Genomic DNA, 17,383 nt, shown 5'->3' with positions numbered 1-17,383 from the left:
AAAGGTTTTTAAGGTCCATATTGAATCCTGACCATGCCTCTGACATCTGTGGCCAAGGGTCCTGCATTTTTATGCATAACTGGACATAGCATGCATTCTGCCTTGAGGGAGGGGTGTTCAGTTGGCTTGGTACAATGTTAGGTGAATTAAAAATGTTATCTGTTCCGGATTACTAATTACAATATAGCAGCAAGCGGCAAGTAGGTGATTCAAATCCTGTAATTTTAAATGTTATCTGTAATTTTAAATGTTATCATGCATTTAAACTTCAAAAGCTAACACTTCAGCCAACATAACCAAAGCGACCAAAACCAGCAACATCTTGCTATTAATATTCCTACTGACATTTAAAGATGCTATCTCTCAGCTAACATTACTCAGTAGCATGCAATTTCAGCATGTGTTCAAAGTGCAGCTAAACTGTTGTTGCCTAGTAAACTACGATTTTATCAAAGTACAATGCTAACAAAATTCAAGCATTAACCGCAAAGCCCCTAGTGGTCAGCACGCCGGCATGCCTAGATTGTTCAACTCAGACATTCATTGTTCCTGCAACCGAAGTATGAGTTAAAAACAGAAATGCTTTGTTTTAGTTTGATTAGTAAATGATACGCGACAGCTATGCCGAAAAAGGGGTTTCGCAGCACTACCATAGTCCCTCTGGTCGTGCATTTAACAAGCACCCCAACCCTGCAGTCTCCTCTGCAACTACACCCCCCACCCATGACATAATGGTCAATATTGTCTATCAGGGCATTCATAAAAATATTCTTTCACCTCTCAAAAATCGTATTCCGTCATAGCAACAAGATAAACCCAACAATAGCCCTAGGATATGCCAATACAGCAGTGAAAACGTTGCTCACTGAATAATGACATAGTATCATTTTTGAAAACTTTGTCTTATGTCATTCTACAGTCAATATCTGGGAATAAATATTGAATAAATATACAACCTTACCATTGGTTTTATGAGATTTCCCTTTTGAGACTGAGTGGTCATATATCGTCTTGGACAATCCATTTGTGAAATATATGTGCATTTGTGATGCCTGGGTACCTTACGAAATAGCTGGTGGTGTTTACAGCATTGTCGCACTTTTTAGTACAGTCTGGCTTGATTGACAATTCATTTATTCAGTAGGTGACAGTATAAGCTTTCTAATGATGTTTAACATGTCTAATTATGCTTTCGGAATAGCGTTTTATAGCTCAGCGTAACCAAAAGTTTTCTCATCATCCCATTCACTTACGCATTCACTCTGTGGTAGCAGTAAAAGGCCCTGCATCTGTCAAAACATTATCAATGATTTTCTTAATTTATTGGAAAATATTATTACTATCGAGGACTTCTGAGTAGGGCTGTGTATTGGCAAGAATCTGGCGATACGATACGTATCATGATACAGGGGTTACGATTCAATATATTGCGATACTGTAAGCAAGGCAATATATTGTGATATTTAAAATCTAATTTAGAGGAAAACTGTCATAGTATAAAGAACACCACCATATGCATAAAATCTGAGTAAAAAATGTGTACTTTTTTATGCAATCAGAACAGCGGGATCTGCTTTTGCATTTATCACAGTCCCTGTAACATCCAACATCATAGCACTACTTCGTTTTTACCTCCTTGTACAACTTGGGCACAGCGATGTCAGTGATGTGTTGTCGGGAGGGTATGGTGTAACGAGGCTCCATAGTATTCACCATATTACGGAAGCCTTCATTCTCTCCAACACTTGAGAGGGCGCATATCTTTGCAAATGAAATAAAGTATTGACTGAGTTATTTTGGTTGCACGAGTTGAGGTTGGTGGTGACTTCGGTGTGTGAACTTGTTGTTCCAGAGTGAGTTGAGAGGGATCCACTCGTTGTTTAACGTTAGCCCCATCAGAATGGTGTCTTGCTAAGTGTGCTCTCAGATTCGTTGTGTTCCCTGAGTATTTGATTTTGGCATAGCACATTTTGCAAACAGCATGGCTCTTGTTGATCTCCTTAGTGCCTTCTTTATTGTGGAAGCCAAAATGAGCCCACACTTCAGCTCTGTGAGCCGCGGGAGCCGGTCTAACTCTTTCCGATTCAGCTATTGGTGGTAACGTTACTAGTCAGCTAGCTTTGCTAATGCTAATGTTAGCGGTGCGCCCTTATGCTACTTCCTGTCTCAGTTTACATTGTTACGTTGGAATGGAAGAGTCAAATGGTTGAAGATAGGTTAAAACACTGCTATCTAGTGGCCGGGGTTTAAACAGAACACAAAATGAACCACTGTCTGCCACAAATCTTTGCATGTAAACTATTAATTAAAAATCTATACAGTGTTTTTGAGAATCGATACAGTATCACAAAACATAACATCGCAATACTCAAGTGTATCAATATTTTCTTACACTTCTACTTCTGAGCATACCATATGCTTGCTGATAGACCAAGCTGACATCGTTTTCTGAAGTAAGACAGAAGAGGAGATAACGACAGGATTGATTTACTGCCTCTGTCTATCTACTGAACACAGATAACATTTCATGATCGCTATGTAAGTATTACTGCTCAAAATATTTCGGTTATATACGTTATTTTTTAAATAGAGTATCTTTAAATAGGTTAGTGGTATTTTATACTAAGGATATTTCACACTGTAATGTAAGCGTCCGTTAGTAGTTTTTGTGTTTTATGCGCCAGACGTGAAATTTGGAACAAAACATGGTGGCAGTGTTGCCAACTATGGAAGGCCATTTGAGCAAATAACGTCTTAGAAATTTTGTGTTTACAGGACATTAAAATGCGTGTAAACACATAGAGTTTGGTCATGTTAACACATAATATTTTTGCGCGTTAAAACAACAAAAATTGACACGTTAACATGTCAGGTAGATTTTCTACGCCTTAAGACATCTCATTTTGGCGTGTTAAGAAGCAAATACCTGTCACAGCCAACGGGTTGTTCCATTCTTGTCTAATAGGGGTGTTAATCCTATTAATTCCTGTGTTTTCTAAAAATCTGAAAATAGCCCTGTACACTGTAAAAAGTAACTTGTTGTTTCGACTTAAAAATTTGAGTGACCAAGCTGCCTTAAAATGTTATGTTAAGACAACAAAGACGATAAGTTAACAAGTAAATTAAGCTATTTGAGGCAACTCCATTCAACATTACTTGAAATCCTTTGTTTATAATTGTGAATATTGCTGCCTATGTTAACGACTCTATCTTTATACATTAGGCCTCCTAATTTGTATCTGTTTATCTGCCGACCGGTTGAGATATAATTTGTATGAGGACTCAGCTGTTTTCATCTTTATACTTGGGTTAAAGAAACGATTATTATACACTTTGGAGATGCTTACGTTCCAACGTTATTGACTACATGGTCACATCTACTGACCAACAAAACTCTTTAATCTGTTTTAAGTATCGAATGGTTCTTTTTGGGGAAGCCAGTTGCTCCCCAGCATTTTTTTAGTTTTTATGTGTACACAGGGGACATTTTTTGTTTTAATTTCTATTATATAGAGGTGAATTGGGAACCCGCTATTATGATTAGGATTATAAACTATGTCACAGGTGGATAAATCACTCTTGAAACAAGTTGTTGTCATAGCTTGGAATGTGGGCGGGGCTAACGGGTCGGTGAAACGTTCCAGAATATTACGTCATCTCTCAAAACTACACACTGAAATAGCCTTACTAAGCAAAACCCATTTGTCTAATTTAGAAGCCAGTAAACTGAAACAAAAATGGGTTGGCCGGGTATTTTATTCCTCATCTAACAGTCGTAGCAGGGGAGTTGCCATTCTTATACATAAAAAAACGCCATTTATATTACAGAACTCAACGGTGGATACAGAAGGTCGTTATGTTCTCATAGAGGGGCTTTTATATAATGAACAGGTGGTCATTTTGAGTGTGTATGGCCCCAATAATAATCCTACTCCTTTCTTTAATAAGATAAGTTCTGAGCTTGCGCAGTATGCTGGGAAACCAATTATTATGGGGGGAGATTTCAATGCAGTTCCCAATCCTCCTCTTGATAGATCTGGAAAACCGCTTCCATCAGATTGAGCCATTTCAGCCACACTTGTCGATGTTTGCAGTAGTGCAGGACTATCAGACGTTTGGAGGCTACTGAATCCAGATCTTGGAGATTATACCTTTTATTTAAATTCATATAAGTCATACTGCAGAATAGATTCCTTTTGGGTTACTCAAGACATACTGTCCAATGTATGGGATACAAAAATCCATAACATGATTTACAGTGACCACTCTCCAGTTACTTTGTCATTCTCTCCCTCCATTAATCATATTAGGCCCTCCATGTGGACTGGGCCTAATTAACCCAGAACTGATTGAATATATTGAAAAAGAGACTCAGAGTTTCTTTGAAATTAATAGTGATTCTGTGGACTCCTTTTTAACAGTTTGGGAAGTCTATAAAGTTACTTGTAGAGGCTGGCTTATTAGCTTTACATCAAACCAAAAGAAAAAGAGAATGGACAGATTGAACAACCTCACTATGGAACTGTCTAAATTGGAATGTGCTCACAAAACAGACCCCAAAAATGTCTGAAGGATATTCAGCTCCAGTTGTCGCCTACCTGCCGGCCCAGTTTGTTTTCATTCAATCGGCAGCTTGTATTCAGCTCCAGTCGAGGTCCACCTGCTGGCCCGGTGTGTATTCGTTCACACCGGGCCAGCAGGCTTGTCTGCGCACCTGGTGTTCGTGCACTCGGCCGTGTGTTCGGGGCCACGCGGGGTCTGCGTGTGCTCATTTGTTTGGTCTGGTTCGCCGGCCTTGGGTGTGTCGCTGCTTATCTGGGGGCCCGATGGGTCATAAATTAGAATAGTTGCTAAGGAGCCTACGGGATGGCAGGTAGAGTAACTGCTAAGGGGCCTAAGGGACGGAATTTAGAAGAAACAGTAATCAAGCAATACACACGCAAGGGCATACAAGTGTTTTTGTTCTCTGGGCTGTCGCGTTCGTAGTGTTGTGGATAGCAGTCCTCAGATGGATGGTAAGTCATAAAAGGGAAATATAAGGTGTGCCTACACTCTTATGTTTAGCCCAAGAAGGGTTAAGTGGGAAACAGATGAGTAGGCGGACATTAAAAGGGTGAAAGGGTCTGATAATTCAGAAACAATGACCTTTGAGCCAGATTCGCACAGAAAATATAAAGCTGGGGTCACAGTTGGATCGATTAAAAGCAGAATTAGAAAAGCAAGAAAATAAAACCAAAAAGAGAGGCAGGATATATGCGTTGTTTGTCAAAGTGTGACGTTTTTAGTCTGGTGGGCCCAGAATAAATATTGTTTTATATTTTAGAGACATAAATATTTTAATTGTGTAATAAGTATTGTTTTATATTATAGAACTATAATTATAATAACTGTGTAGTGATGGCGACAGGTGGCTCTCCGGAGCCGCTGAGTAAAGTAGGAGAGAAGTGGCATGAAGAAAGAAAAATGAGTCTATATATCCAGCTATGTTGAAATAAGTGAAGGAATTCATAGCTAATAGTGTGAATAAATGCTTAAATGAAAAGGACAGGCCCTTCCCCGTGAAAAGAGTGACCGAAAAGCGAGAGCCGCGGGTATTCAAAGCTTGTGGTTTGATCATTAGGAGTGGAATGTTAGGCGACTAGTGGGTCGAGAAAAATAATTCTATGAGGAAGCGAAGCTGAGTGACACCAGGAGATGTGTGGCAACATGATGCAGAAAGGCTACAGCAGAGTGTAAATGAGGAAGTTAAAAATGGAGATGAGATGTGGGAATGAGTAGCATGTTTGAAGATGGAAATGGCAAGTTCAGAGAAAATACATGACCAACAGCAAGAGTTGGATAAAAGGCAACACGTAGTGTTAGATGCAAGAAAACACCTAAAGTTAGTCGTAGAGAAAACGGCTGACGGGGTGGAAGTAGCAGCCGTGTATGTATCCTTGGCTGATTTACAATTGTCAGTATCGCGGTAGAGAACACAGCTGCCGCCGCAAACCCAACAGTTGAAAATACAAAAGGATCAGTGTATTATGTGTAAAGGATTTGAACACTGGGCCAGACAGTGCCTGACTCGATTCATATAGCCTGGTGGAACAGTTGAAACCAGACATCTATGGGAACCAAAACTAATTTTAGCCAGTAAGTAATAGCAAGTAAATTTTTATTACTAAAGGGAGGCGTTTTGATATTGCAAAGCATTTGTGGGGCGCACACGGAAATAGAAAATAAACACCCTAGATACAATAGAAAAGCTAAATACAAATTACAGGGACAGTTATGTCAGGAGTCACTTGCACTCCCCCTGCTACCGCTACCCACCACAGGGGCAAGGATCCATCGACCACAAACAACCAGACACAAGGATAAGGTAAGCAGAGTCTTTATTGAATTTATTTTAACAGTTCATGGACAGGCAGCTGGCCCACTCTGACCCCCCCCCCCCCCCCCCCCGCTTGTACGGTGGCCCCGCCAACGACTGACCCAGTGCCGCGCTAGCCAAGCCCCAGGAGAGGGACTCCCTGTCACCGCACCGCAAGCCGTCACACACACACAATGGTAAGTTACCCCGTGCCCCACACTCACTCCACGCAGTGCTCGTTCTCTGATCCTCTCGGGTCTGCCCGCGCAGCACAGACCGGACCCCACTTGGCCACCCCAGGGGGGGGTCAACACACACGGAGAGGGAGGTCTCACACACGCACAAACTGAACAAAAAAGGTGGAATGTGACTCGGCCCGTGCCAAGAAATTCCGGGCCTCCTCCAAGTCCCAAAATAAAAACACAATACCCAAAGAAAAATAGGCAGAGACTGCTCCTTCTCCCTGGAACCGCTGCGGCCGGACGTCGTCGTTCTCCCGGGCTTCGGAATCTTCCGGACAGGGGAACGGGGCCGTACTGGGGAGGGGAGAAGGCACAGCACCAGTTACCCCACTGTGGACTGGGCAGGACAGAGCACACTCATGCTTCACGGTGTTCCTTGGTGCACGTCCCTCACTCAGCTGGGGCTCCGCCCCCACTCGCCTCCTGCCCAGCCCGGGGCTCACGCTCCACTTCTCCCGCTTGTGTTTTCCCCAAGCCGCCACCACCATTCCTCTCCTCACTCGGCCACCAACACGGTTCCAGGTCCACAGTCCCGCCGCCACACACGCGCCACTCACACCTAAAAGAAATCTCCCCCACGAGATTTCTCCCAGAAGAAAATAATTAAGAAGAATAACGAAAGTAAAAACCAAATCCAAACCAAAATCCTCAACAAAAACCGGCCGCAATAACTAAAGGAAAAAAAAAACAGAAAAAGAAAATCTAAACACAAAAACAAAGAAAACAAAAAAAAAAAAAAGAAACCCCAAGTTCAAAAGTTTACAGAGCCTGTTCCTTCCTGGCTGCCTGAACCCAAACTGCCGCAATCCCCGCTCTCTTATCCCCTCCCCTGTGTCCGAGGAAACAAGCGGAAGCTGTGTGAGCTCGTTACCTGGAAAAGTGGAGGAAACCAATTAGCCCTAGTCCACATTCCCACATGTGCTCCCAATTACCAATTAGGTGCTCTTACCAAGCTGGCGGCTTGTCAGGCTCACCTCCTGACACAGTTAAGAAAGAGTAATAACAGTTGAAATTAGATGAACAACTTTAAATAATTCTTTTTACAGTGGTGTAAGCAGTGGTTTCCAAATAAAAATAAGGCACCATCATATGTTTCTCTTTAATCAAATAAAGAAAATATGTCTACAATAATTGAGATTATAAAATAGATTATGTTAATGAACTGCTGTCAAAAATTAATCAGCATCTTAATATATTTGCATTTTATGGAAACAAAATAACTTTTGTACATTGTGGGAAGAGTGTCAGTGTCTTAGAGAATAGCATTGTGTACATATGAGTGGTGTGGTCTGACGCTAGAAGTGTTCGAACATGCGTGCCTGCGTCTGTAAACTGTTTTAGCCTGATTGAAACTGAATCTCTAATTATACATTATACATGCAATTACCTCTGTACATGTAAAAGTAGTGTAGGGTGACTGTGCAGTGATCAATCAATCTACAGATTAGTTTACGTTGTGTCCACATTAATGCAGTTTAAACATTGTACAGTATGTTAAAAGAGAAATATGCAGTAATGTGTATTGTGATGAGCTGTGAGGCTGCAATACAGCAGGTGTCAGGAGAAGGCAGTGCTGAATTGTTTGGTTTTGGATGTGTGCAATGGTTTTTTCTCTGTTCCACTGCACCTGGACAGCCATGTTTGGTTTACCTTCACTATGGGTGAAAAATAATACAAGACTAAGTCAAGGATTCCATAACTTACACGTTGTTTAATCGAGCAATGGGTGATGTGTTGGCTTGATGCCCAGGGCTAGAATCTGAGGGGATTCAATATGTTGATGATTTCCTTTTCTCATCTCCTGACAAGGAGACTCACATGCAGGATCTTGGGATATTCCTGCAGCATCTGGCTAACAGAGGGGTAAAGTGTAATCCTCACAAAGCACAAATTGCACAGAGGAAGTATATTTGGGATATGTAATTTCACAGGGGAAAAAAAAACTGGCTGTTGACCACACTGAGGGGGGTGCATATGAGATTATTTAACTTTTGTTGGTTGCATATTTCAAATTACTTTAGAATTGTATAACCACTGAGTGATTTATTGCGCGGGGCAGGAGGGCCCCATGATGTAATTGAGTGGATGTTGAACTGTGAGGTGGCGTTCACCACTTTGAAGCAAAAACTGTGTGTGGCCGTTCACTTTGTTCACTCATGGTTTGGGGGGGCATATGTCTGCGGTGCTCACACAGAAGCACGTAGACTGGCAGCGGCTGGTTGCCTATTTTTCATCCAGGCTGGATGCTTACAGGCAGTAGATGGGGCTATGGATGCTCTAAGGCAAGTGCTGCCACTGATAGGAACACAAGATTTGGAAATTGTCGTGCCTCACGCTATCCTTGATATTTTGTCAGAAAAATCTTCTGTGGTTCATGTGGTCAGGTGAAATGACTAAAGTAAAACATCCGTAAAAATTGAGCGCACTTTGGAGGAGTTCTGTCATAAGTGGAGAATTTCTTTATTTAAAAATGTGTGAAACCCAATAAGAACCAGGATACGAAATGATTGCAGTTGTCTGATAAATTTTCCTTGGTTAAACATGCATCTAAAACAAATAGTGATTTTCTGTATAATCTTGTGCACCTGTAACCCGTGACTGATCCAGTTATTAATGTACTCAGGCTTAAGCACGCGATATGTATACATTAAATTGTATTCCTTAAAAGGAACATCAGACCACACTGAACCTCGTTGTGAAACAAAGGCCACGGTTTGTCCTGTTGGTGTTATTCAGGAAAATTCAGGCGGCGAAGATATAATCCAACCCATCGCACTCAGAAGGCGACATTCACGTGCGAAAGGGCGGCCACGTGACGCATGTTCGGGGGCATACCTGAGCAGCACTCTGCCTTACTGCTCATGTTCAGCTACAGTTGTGTGGCTGAGTACTGGACGACAACTGCTGGGCAAACTGGTTTGCTAGTGGCAAAATTAAGCAACAGAAAGGCCGTATAGGGAGTCTGTTGAATTGTTTACTTCTCAAGAAGTCAATGTGGGCTGAAAACATTTTAGTTGTAAGAAGAATATGTTATACTGATTGTTATGCAGACTATACTTATTATATTGCTTTGGATCTCTTGGGCCTGTGTGAACGGTGAAATGACAAGAACTGTGAGGGATATGAGCATTGTGTGGCTTTTACCCACTCCCCGCAAAATAGGGAGGGGATGTTTTCCACGCGATGCTCTGCTCTGCTGTTAGGTCTCCCTCCAGGGGAGTCATTTTGATGACTGCTGAGGTCATGAGATAGCGTTTTGCTGTCTGACCGGACAGAATCTGACAACAGATCTTAGGGAAAGGTTGCCAAATGTGATCTATACATGTATTAACATATACCAACATATAATCAACATATACCAAATACATATTAAATGAATGCTAAGAAACGCAAGAGTCCTAGTGCAGGAATATAAAGATGTGTGTTAGGATTAGGCTAGGCATAGGATGTGCCACAAGGGCTACCCACATGGGCTGCCGTGCAGGAGGCGGCACAAAAAGAGTGCTCCGTGGTTTCTGCATTGTTATTAGGGCTATGCACTAGCCATCTCAGTCTGCATATCGGGTTATGTTCCAGCACTATGTCAGTATAATCTGCACAGTTTATTCCAATAGTTAATCATGTTACACATGGAACTTAGAAGTTGCAAAGGGGGGAATGTGGAAGGGAAATGCACATAAGCTTACAGCCATCACCACTATAATGGTTCATATCAGGGCGTTAACATTACTTATTACTTGTAGAGTTTAGAGTGGTCAGACCATGGTCAAATTATAAAACCAGCAGAAACCTTAATATAATGTAAGCACAGTCTCCTATAATGTATACATGGCCTTTCAAACAGACCATGTCATGAGTGTTAGAACCGGCAGGGGAATGAGATGAGCACCTGATACCTGAAAGAAATGGGAGGTGAACACTTATTTTTTATATTAGAAAGGAAGGGGGCTTAGAACTAATGGTGTAAAATCTAGGCAGAAAATGAGAAACAATGGTGTATGGGAAAGAGTCAAGTAAAATGAGTGTGTTTTTGTGTGTGTCTTGTCTGTGTGTGTGAGTGTGTCTTGGCAGTGTGTGTCTTGTCTGTGTTTTGAATGTGTTTTGTTTGTCTTCGTGAGTGTCTTGTGGAGTGCTTGTTTGTACTGATATGCGCAGATCAGCCCGGGTTCTTGCATGTAATCTTTGAATCACCTGCAATAAATCCAGTTGCATCAGACTCTGTGAAGTGTATATTTTGAAGAAGTATTCAACAGTGTGAGAACACCCAGCACTTCTGGCCCAGGTTGGGGCCTTTTTTTCCCACACTGTTTCCAACCCACAAATACTCCTTGAAGCAGGTCCTAGAGACCACTGAATATTTTGGCGCTCTATCAGGGTATAATGTTAATTGGGAAACGTCTGAAGCCTTGCCATTGAATGTACACTGCACCAGAGCCCTTATTGGAAGTTTACCTTTTAGATGGACTTCTGAAGGTATGAGATATCTAGGGGTAATACTCAAAACTGATTTACAAGATATTGCCCCATTTAATATAAAGAATTTATTAACTGATTTCAAAAATTATTTGGAGATGGAAATCCCTCCCCATTTCATTATGGGGTCGGATAGGCACTCTGAAAATGAATGTGTTGCCCAGACTTAATTTTCTCATCTCTGCAATCCCCTGCCCAATAAATAAGAGCTTCTTTACATAACATAATATTGAGGAAATTTATCTGGAACTATAGGAAACCCAGGGTTAATCGTATAAAGATGCATATAGACAGAGGCCTGGGCCTACCAGATCTTTATAAATATTACATAGCCTTTAATACTAGGTATCCATTAAAGTGGGGTTATGGATCTAAATCCAGAGACACTGCATGGGAAATTATAGCACAGGAGATACTGGATAATCTTGAACACAAGATTTCCCTAGAAGGATCATGGTTTTCACCCATTGGAAAGAAAAAAATACAGAACACCCTGATTAATTTCTCCTGTGAAATTACAAAAATATTTCAAACGCTGGTTAGTTTTAAGTGTGACAACTCGCCGGATATCCCCATGTGGGATAACTATAGGTTTACTCAGGGGGGAAAGCCCTTGAAAAATGATAACTGAAAAACAAAGGGTATTGAAAGATTGGTGGATATGATGGTGCATCAGGGTAGGAAATTATTAACTTTCTCACAAGTCAAGGCCAGATATGGGTTGCAGGACAGAGACTTCTTAAATACATGCAGTTAAGGTCACAGTTATCAAGCTTTTTGGGCCAAGCAGTGACTATACCAAAGCTGTCAAAAATAGAGGCTGATCTGTAATCCACAATTGAGCATAAAGAAAGCATTGCATCCAAGATTTACAAAATGCTGAACAGTTCTGTGGGGGGTAAATGGAGTGCCATCCAAGACAACTGGGAGAGAGACTTGGGAGTGTCCCTAACTGCAGACATTCTTTGTCATTCATATATTGATACATTATTTACTGTTTTTATGTATTTTTATTTTATGTAAATTTTCCTTTAATTGATTTCTGTGTATGTCTGTGTGTATGTTCACTCTTTGAAAATAATAAAAAATTCTAATTGAAAAAAAAGAAGAAATCTTTTGTTGATTTAACTTAACCTCCAGTCAATATTACTTAAATTAATTCGCTCATTTAACTTCAATATTATTATAAGTAACTTACATTTCTTTGTTGATTTATCTTAACCTCCAGTCAATATTACTTTAATTAGTTCATTTAAATTCAATATCATTATAGTTACTTAAATGTCTTAGTTGATTTAACTGAAATAGTTGTCAGTTGTACTTACATTTACAAGTTGCTTAAATTTCAACTCCTATCAAGATTACTTACATTTTCTAGTTGATTTGATTTTTATTTTAGTTCCTTAACCTCTAAATCTATTTCAGATTGGCCCAGTAACTATAACAATTAATAACAGAATAAATGATGAGTCTTCCCCCACACATTTAATACAATTAACAACATCACTGCCCAACATTTTAACAGTTTTACTGAAGATGAGCAAATACTTTAAGAACCACAAACACCATGATTCAACTCCAACCTGTTTGATGACATCAATAACAGTTTCAATATCTGTTTGACTGGTAAAGCAACATCTGTCCACATTAAAAGGACTCCTGAAAGCCAGCAAAAGAATGTGCCAAAATTATCTGAGGAAATGTACAGTAGTTTTTAGAGGTGCCTAAAGGGTTACAGACTTTGAAGTCGTCAATATACAAGCTCAGAGAAATACTCAAGATCTTGACCAGAAAGTGGATTTTCTTCACAGTAAAGGATTTGTACTGGCCAGATTGTGATTTTTGGGTTTCTTCTAAAACTGTCAATTACATCACCCCTATTCAACAGCACTTGAACAAGATTGGCACATAAACACTTGTTTGTTTTGATGACATTTAAAATAACCGGGTCAATTACACAGAAATGTTCTTTAACAAACGATAACCTTCCGTTGTCAGTTCCCAGGGATAAACGTGTCCAATTCCTTTTGCAACATTTAGAAATACACTATATGGCCAAAAGCCAGTGGACACCCTTTCTAATTAGTGTTTCTAATTACTGCCCTTTTTAAAGGTCAGGGCTCTGTGCAGGCCAGTCAAGTTCTTCCTCACTGATCTCAACAAATCATTTCTGTATGGGGGAGTGTCGGGGGCAGGGGGGGTTTGTCATTCTATAACAGGAAACGACCTTCCGAAAACTGTTGCCACAAAATTGGAAGCACACAATTGTCTAGAATATGGGGGCATTCTGAGATTGCAAGGGGGCACTGGAAGCACGATGGATGAGAGGGGGGCGTTGTGACCATTAAGCGGGCGTTTGCCCTATATTAGTGTTCAAGCACGTGGGCAAACTGACAAGTAGCCTCTAAGGTCCAAGCGAAAAAAATCACAATGACCACAATTAAGAAATAAAATTCCGGCTTCACAGATGCCTGCGCTCCGCCCATAGTTATGTGGCTCCGCCGGTAAGAACACAGAGAGGATGTTACGCATACACAACATGGCAGAAAGTTCTGTGCAGGGTTGCCAGACTGGGTATTTACACCTTAATGTAGGGGGATTTAAAAATCTATAGGGTATAGGACTGGATATGGGGGATTTTGAGGAGTGTTTTAGGGGGAATTAATTCATGTGTCTGGCAATATTGCTAGCTTAGTAACGTAGCTACAGATACATTTGATATAAATAACCTTACATAAAAGAAAAACTGCCTTGTAATGCCAACCATCAGTGGTTGGCTGAGCTGAACCCGCAGAACTATTCAGCAGCAGCTGTCTTCCAGTCGTCACTGAGGGAAGGAAAGTGTCTTAGTCAGATACAACCATGAACAGTAGCAACTCTATTAGCCAACTGCGAGTGTGGCGGCTAGCGGGATTAGCCTAGCTGGCTAGCTAGCTCACAGGCGATAGGTTCTTAGAGGTGTTCGTAACTAGCTAGTTAACGGTAGTTACATTCGGTAGGGCAGGCTAATGTTGCAGGCCCTGGTTAAATTCAGCAGTCGTTGTTTTCACATATTTTCGCTGTACTTTGAATTTGAACATTGAATTGTCACAATGTAGCTTGTGTTTTTGCAACATGCTTTCATTCCCATTATTTTTCTCCTCTCAACCATTGTTGGCTTTGGTTCTTTATAAATATTTTTAAATAGCCTAATGCCAGTTCAGTGTCATAAGACTCAAATTGTGCTTTTTCACCAGCTAGTAGCTGGCTAGCCGCCTTTCACTTGCATTCTTTCATTGAGTTTATTTTGGAGTGCACCATCATGTCAGAAATCAGACTGTCCGTCACCATAACCAGCACCGGTACACAACACAAAGCACACTGACAACTTCACAAACTGAAACTTTATTACCGTAGCTTTGTGGGCTAAAGTTAAACAGGCTAGCAACTCAACATACCGTATAGAGTATACAGCAACACATATCACAGGCATATAACGAGGGCAATTCGAACTGACACAAATGTGTGCAACATTGCCCTCTCTAGTCAGACACAAGGAGCTGTGCTGAAATCCTGAGATTCCAACCCTGAATTAATTTAATGATTTCTGCACAGTCAGCTAGCTGCCACTGCTGGAGCAGGGGTTCAGCAAGTACCGCAGCCATCTGAATTTGACCACCTGAAAAAAACTGAAAAAACTGGTGGCGAAACTCACCTCTCTCCAACCAGCGGTGAAAAAACTGGCGGGGAACCACCAAGCACAGGGCTCACATTAATATTTCAGCCGTCCTCTTACTGTTTCTCTTTCTGTTGTGAAACACGTTTGACTGGTCTGTATCATTTTTCTGTGTCATTGTCTGTAGCGGTAGGCTAATTCATAGGCATATTTATGAGGAAATCATTTCTGGGCTATAGGCTGCTGCTATTGTGGCCAAAACATTTTTTCCTGTACAATCACCTAGGCTTGTTTAATCCATGAAAAACACAGTATATACCCCAAAATAAAAAGAGCCTGCCAAATTGTTACGAGATGGAGGCTACTGAGGTGAACAGAGAAACAAAAGGTACGAACCAGGATAAACAAGGAAGAGTTATTTAATAAACTATAATAAAATAAGCACGATTACAACGAGTAACAAGAAGCACAAGAGACCACAGCCAGCAAATGTAAGGCACTGAATACGAAAGATTAGACAAGACATAAGTCATTTGCATCTGGTGGCAGCCAAGGGTTATGACACATAGCTAAAATGTAGTTCTTGTCTGAAAATTAAACAGCATAGGTAGGCTTGTTTTATTAAAAGAAAAAATGACATAATATCACGAACATCAACAAATAATAACCTACATTTGGGGCAGTAATTCAATTTTTGTTGGTGGGGGGGGGGGGGGGGGGGCGGTATGGAACTTGAACATTCGACAGGGGGGCGTTGGTCTACAAAAGGTTGAGAACCCCTGGTCTAGAATGTCATTGTAGCTGTAGCATTAAGATTTCCACTGGAACAAAGGGCACTAATTAGAAACACTAATTAGAAAGGGTGTCCACTGACGTTTGGCCATATAATGTATGTGCAGAGAATACATACCGTATTGACTTGAATACAAGGCAAGGTTTTTTCCCTATTTTTTTGGCCTTATTTTCACGGACTAGTTAAATGGCTCGTAAAAAAGCATTGCGCTTCGTGAGACTAAATAGCACTAGTTGCTAATTAATCGGATCACTATCAGGCAGCGCGAGGTCTGAAAAGAGGGGATCGCCTTATTATCAGGGTCACCGTATATACAGGTTAATTGGGATGGCAGGTATGCCATCCCGCCAAGTTACGCCTTGGCGGGGGCATACCCCATACCTATACAGCACCGAGAGTTTGGCACTTTTCAGGGTTCCCCACAGAAATAACCACAACAGCCACAGACACTCAGCCCTTAAAAACATTCAATTCTGTACATTCTGACCCCATTTCAACAGACAGATTTCATAAACAACTTCACATGTCCACACAATAAAGCCCCAAACTAAGGGGATTTAGCGTTTTCTCCTTCTTCTTCTTCTTCTTCTTCTTCTTCTTCTCTTTCTTCTTCTTCTTCTCATTCTTATTTTTCCTGCCGCCTATCCCACTAATAACATGTCTCCCCATTGGACATTTTACCGACACCAGCCAAATCTTCACCTACACGAGCCAATCAAAAACTTTCATACACACGCAAAATACACATACCTTTTTACTCTGAAACATTTTCAGTACAAACACCTAGTCTGCCTGTGGCCTAGTGGGCAAGGTAACAGTCTTGGAAACACAGGGTCGTAGGTTCAAGCCCAACTAGGAGCGTGTTTCTTTAACCTGCTTTTACCCTCACTAATAATTGTCTACTACTTCTCAATTATTGCTTTTGCTACCCGCCGTTCACCGAACGTATACACTGCATTATGACGTACCGTCTGCACGTTCAATTATTAACCGGCTGCAATATTGCCAAGCCATATGGTTTCAACGGGAGCTCTTCTGTGCTTACTCGCCTGTGTTCTTCTTTAAAACCACGGACAGGTTTGCTAATGATATTTCACGCATTGCATAGCTATGTCATGGTGCTGCCCTAACAAAGTCACAGACTGGTAAACCTCCGGTTGAAGGCTTGAATCCCGCCTCGCCCTCAGGCAGATAATTTCCTCTTTTACACTAACGTTTTCTTACGCTTATATTTGCTTTACCAAAACTCACTCACGGCCACCCATATGCATTTCATGACGGCAAATGTATTCATTTTATTAAAAAGTTACACCAGTTCACCGCTGTGCCATTTCTACTAACTATATTTCTTCACTTGGCTACCGTACAAAACCTTCTTATCAGCAAACGCCACGTTTCTACATTCAGGTTACCTCGCCCTGTTCTCCATCTAGCCACATACAAACAATTACTACGTATGTACGTCCTGCAACTCCCCAATCAAACATTACATTTAAAATCATGATTCACTCATAATTGTAACAACTAGTACTGAACATGAGAAAAACACATCAGTGCAATAGATTTCACACGTTACTTAACCATCCACTTCTATAGCTAGCACTTCATAGCAACTGTTATATATACCATTCGATAAGGAAAATAAGCTCGCTCATGGTCACTCCATTTACTTCGCACTATACTCTGTGATCATGTTAACCTTCACCTACATGCCCATTCTGCTAAAAACATAATGTTTCAACTACGCAATTTCATCATTTCATCCAAATTTCTCTCACACTGTTGTTATTTTCTCATATGCAAAGCCTGCTGGGACATATGCGTCTGCTCCTATGCTCCACTATCAAGTTTTCCGGTTCTAGCTT

The sequence above is a fragment of the Anguilla anguilla genome, chromosome 10 (assembly GCF_013347855.1).
Source record: "Anguilla anguilla isolate fAngAng1 chromosome 10, fAngAng1.pri, whole genome shotgun sequence".
In the NCBI taxonomy this organism is placed as follows: Eukaryota; Metazoa; Chordata; class Actinopteri; order Anguilliformes; family Anguillidae; genus Anguilla; species Anguilla anguilla.
This window is presented reverse-complemented; position numbering follows the sequence as displayed.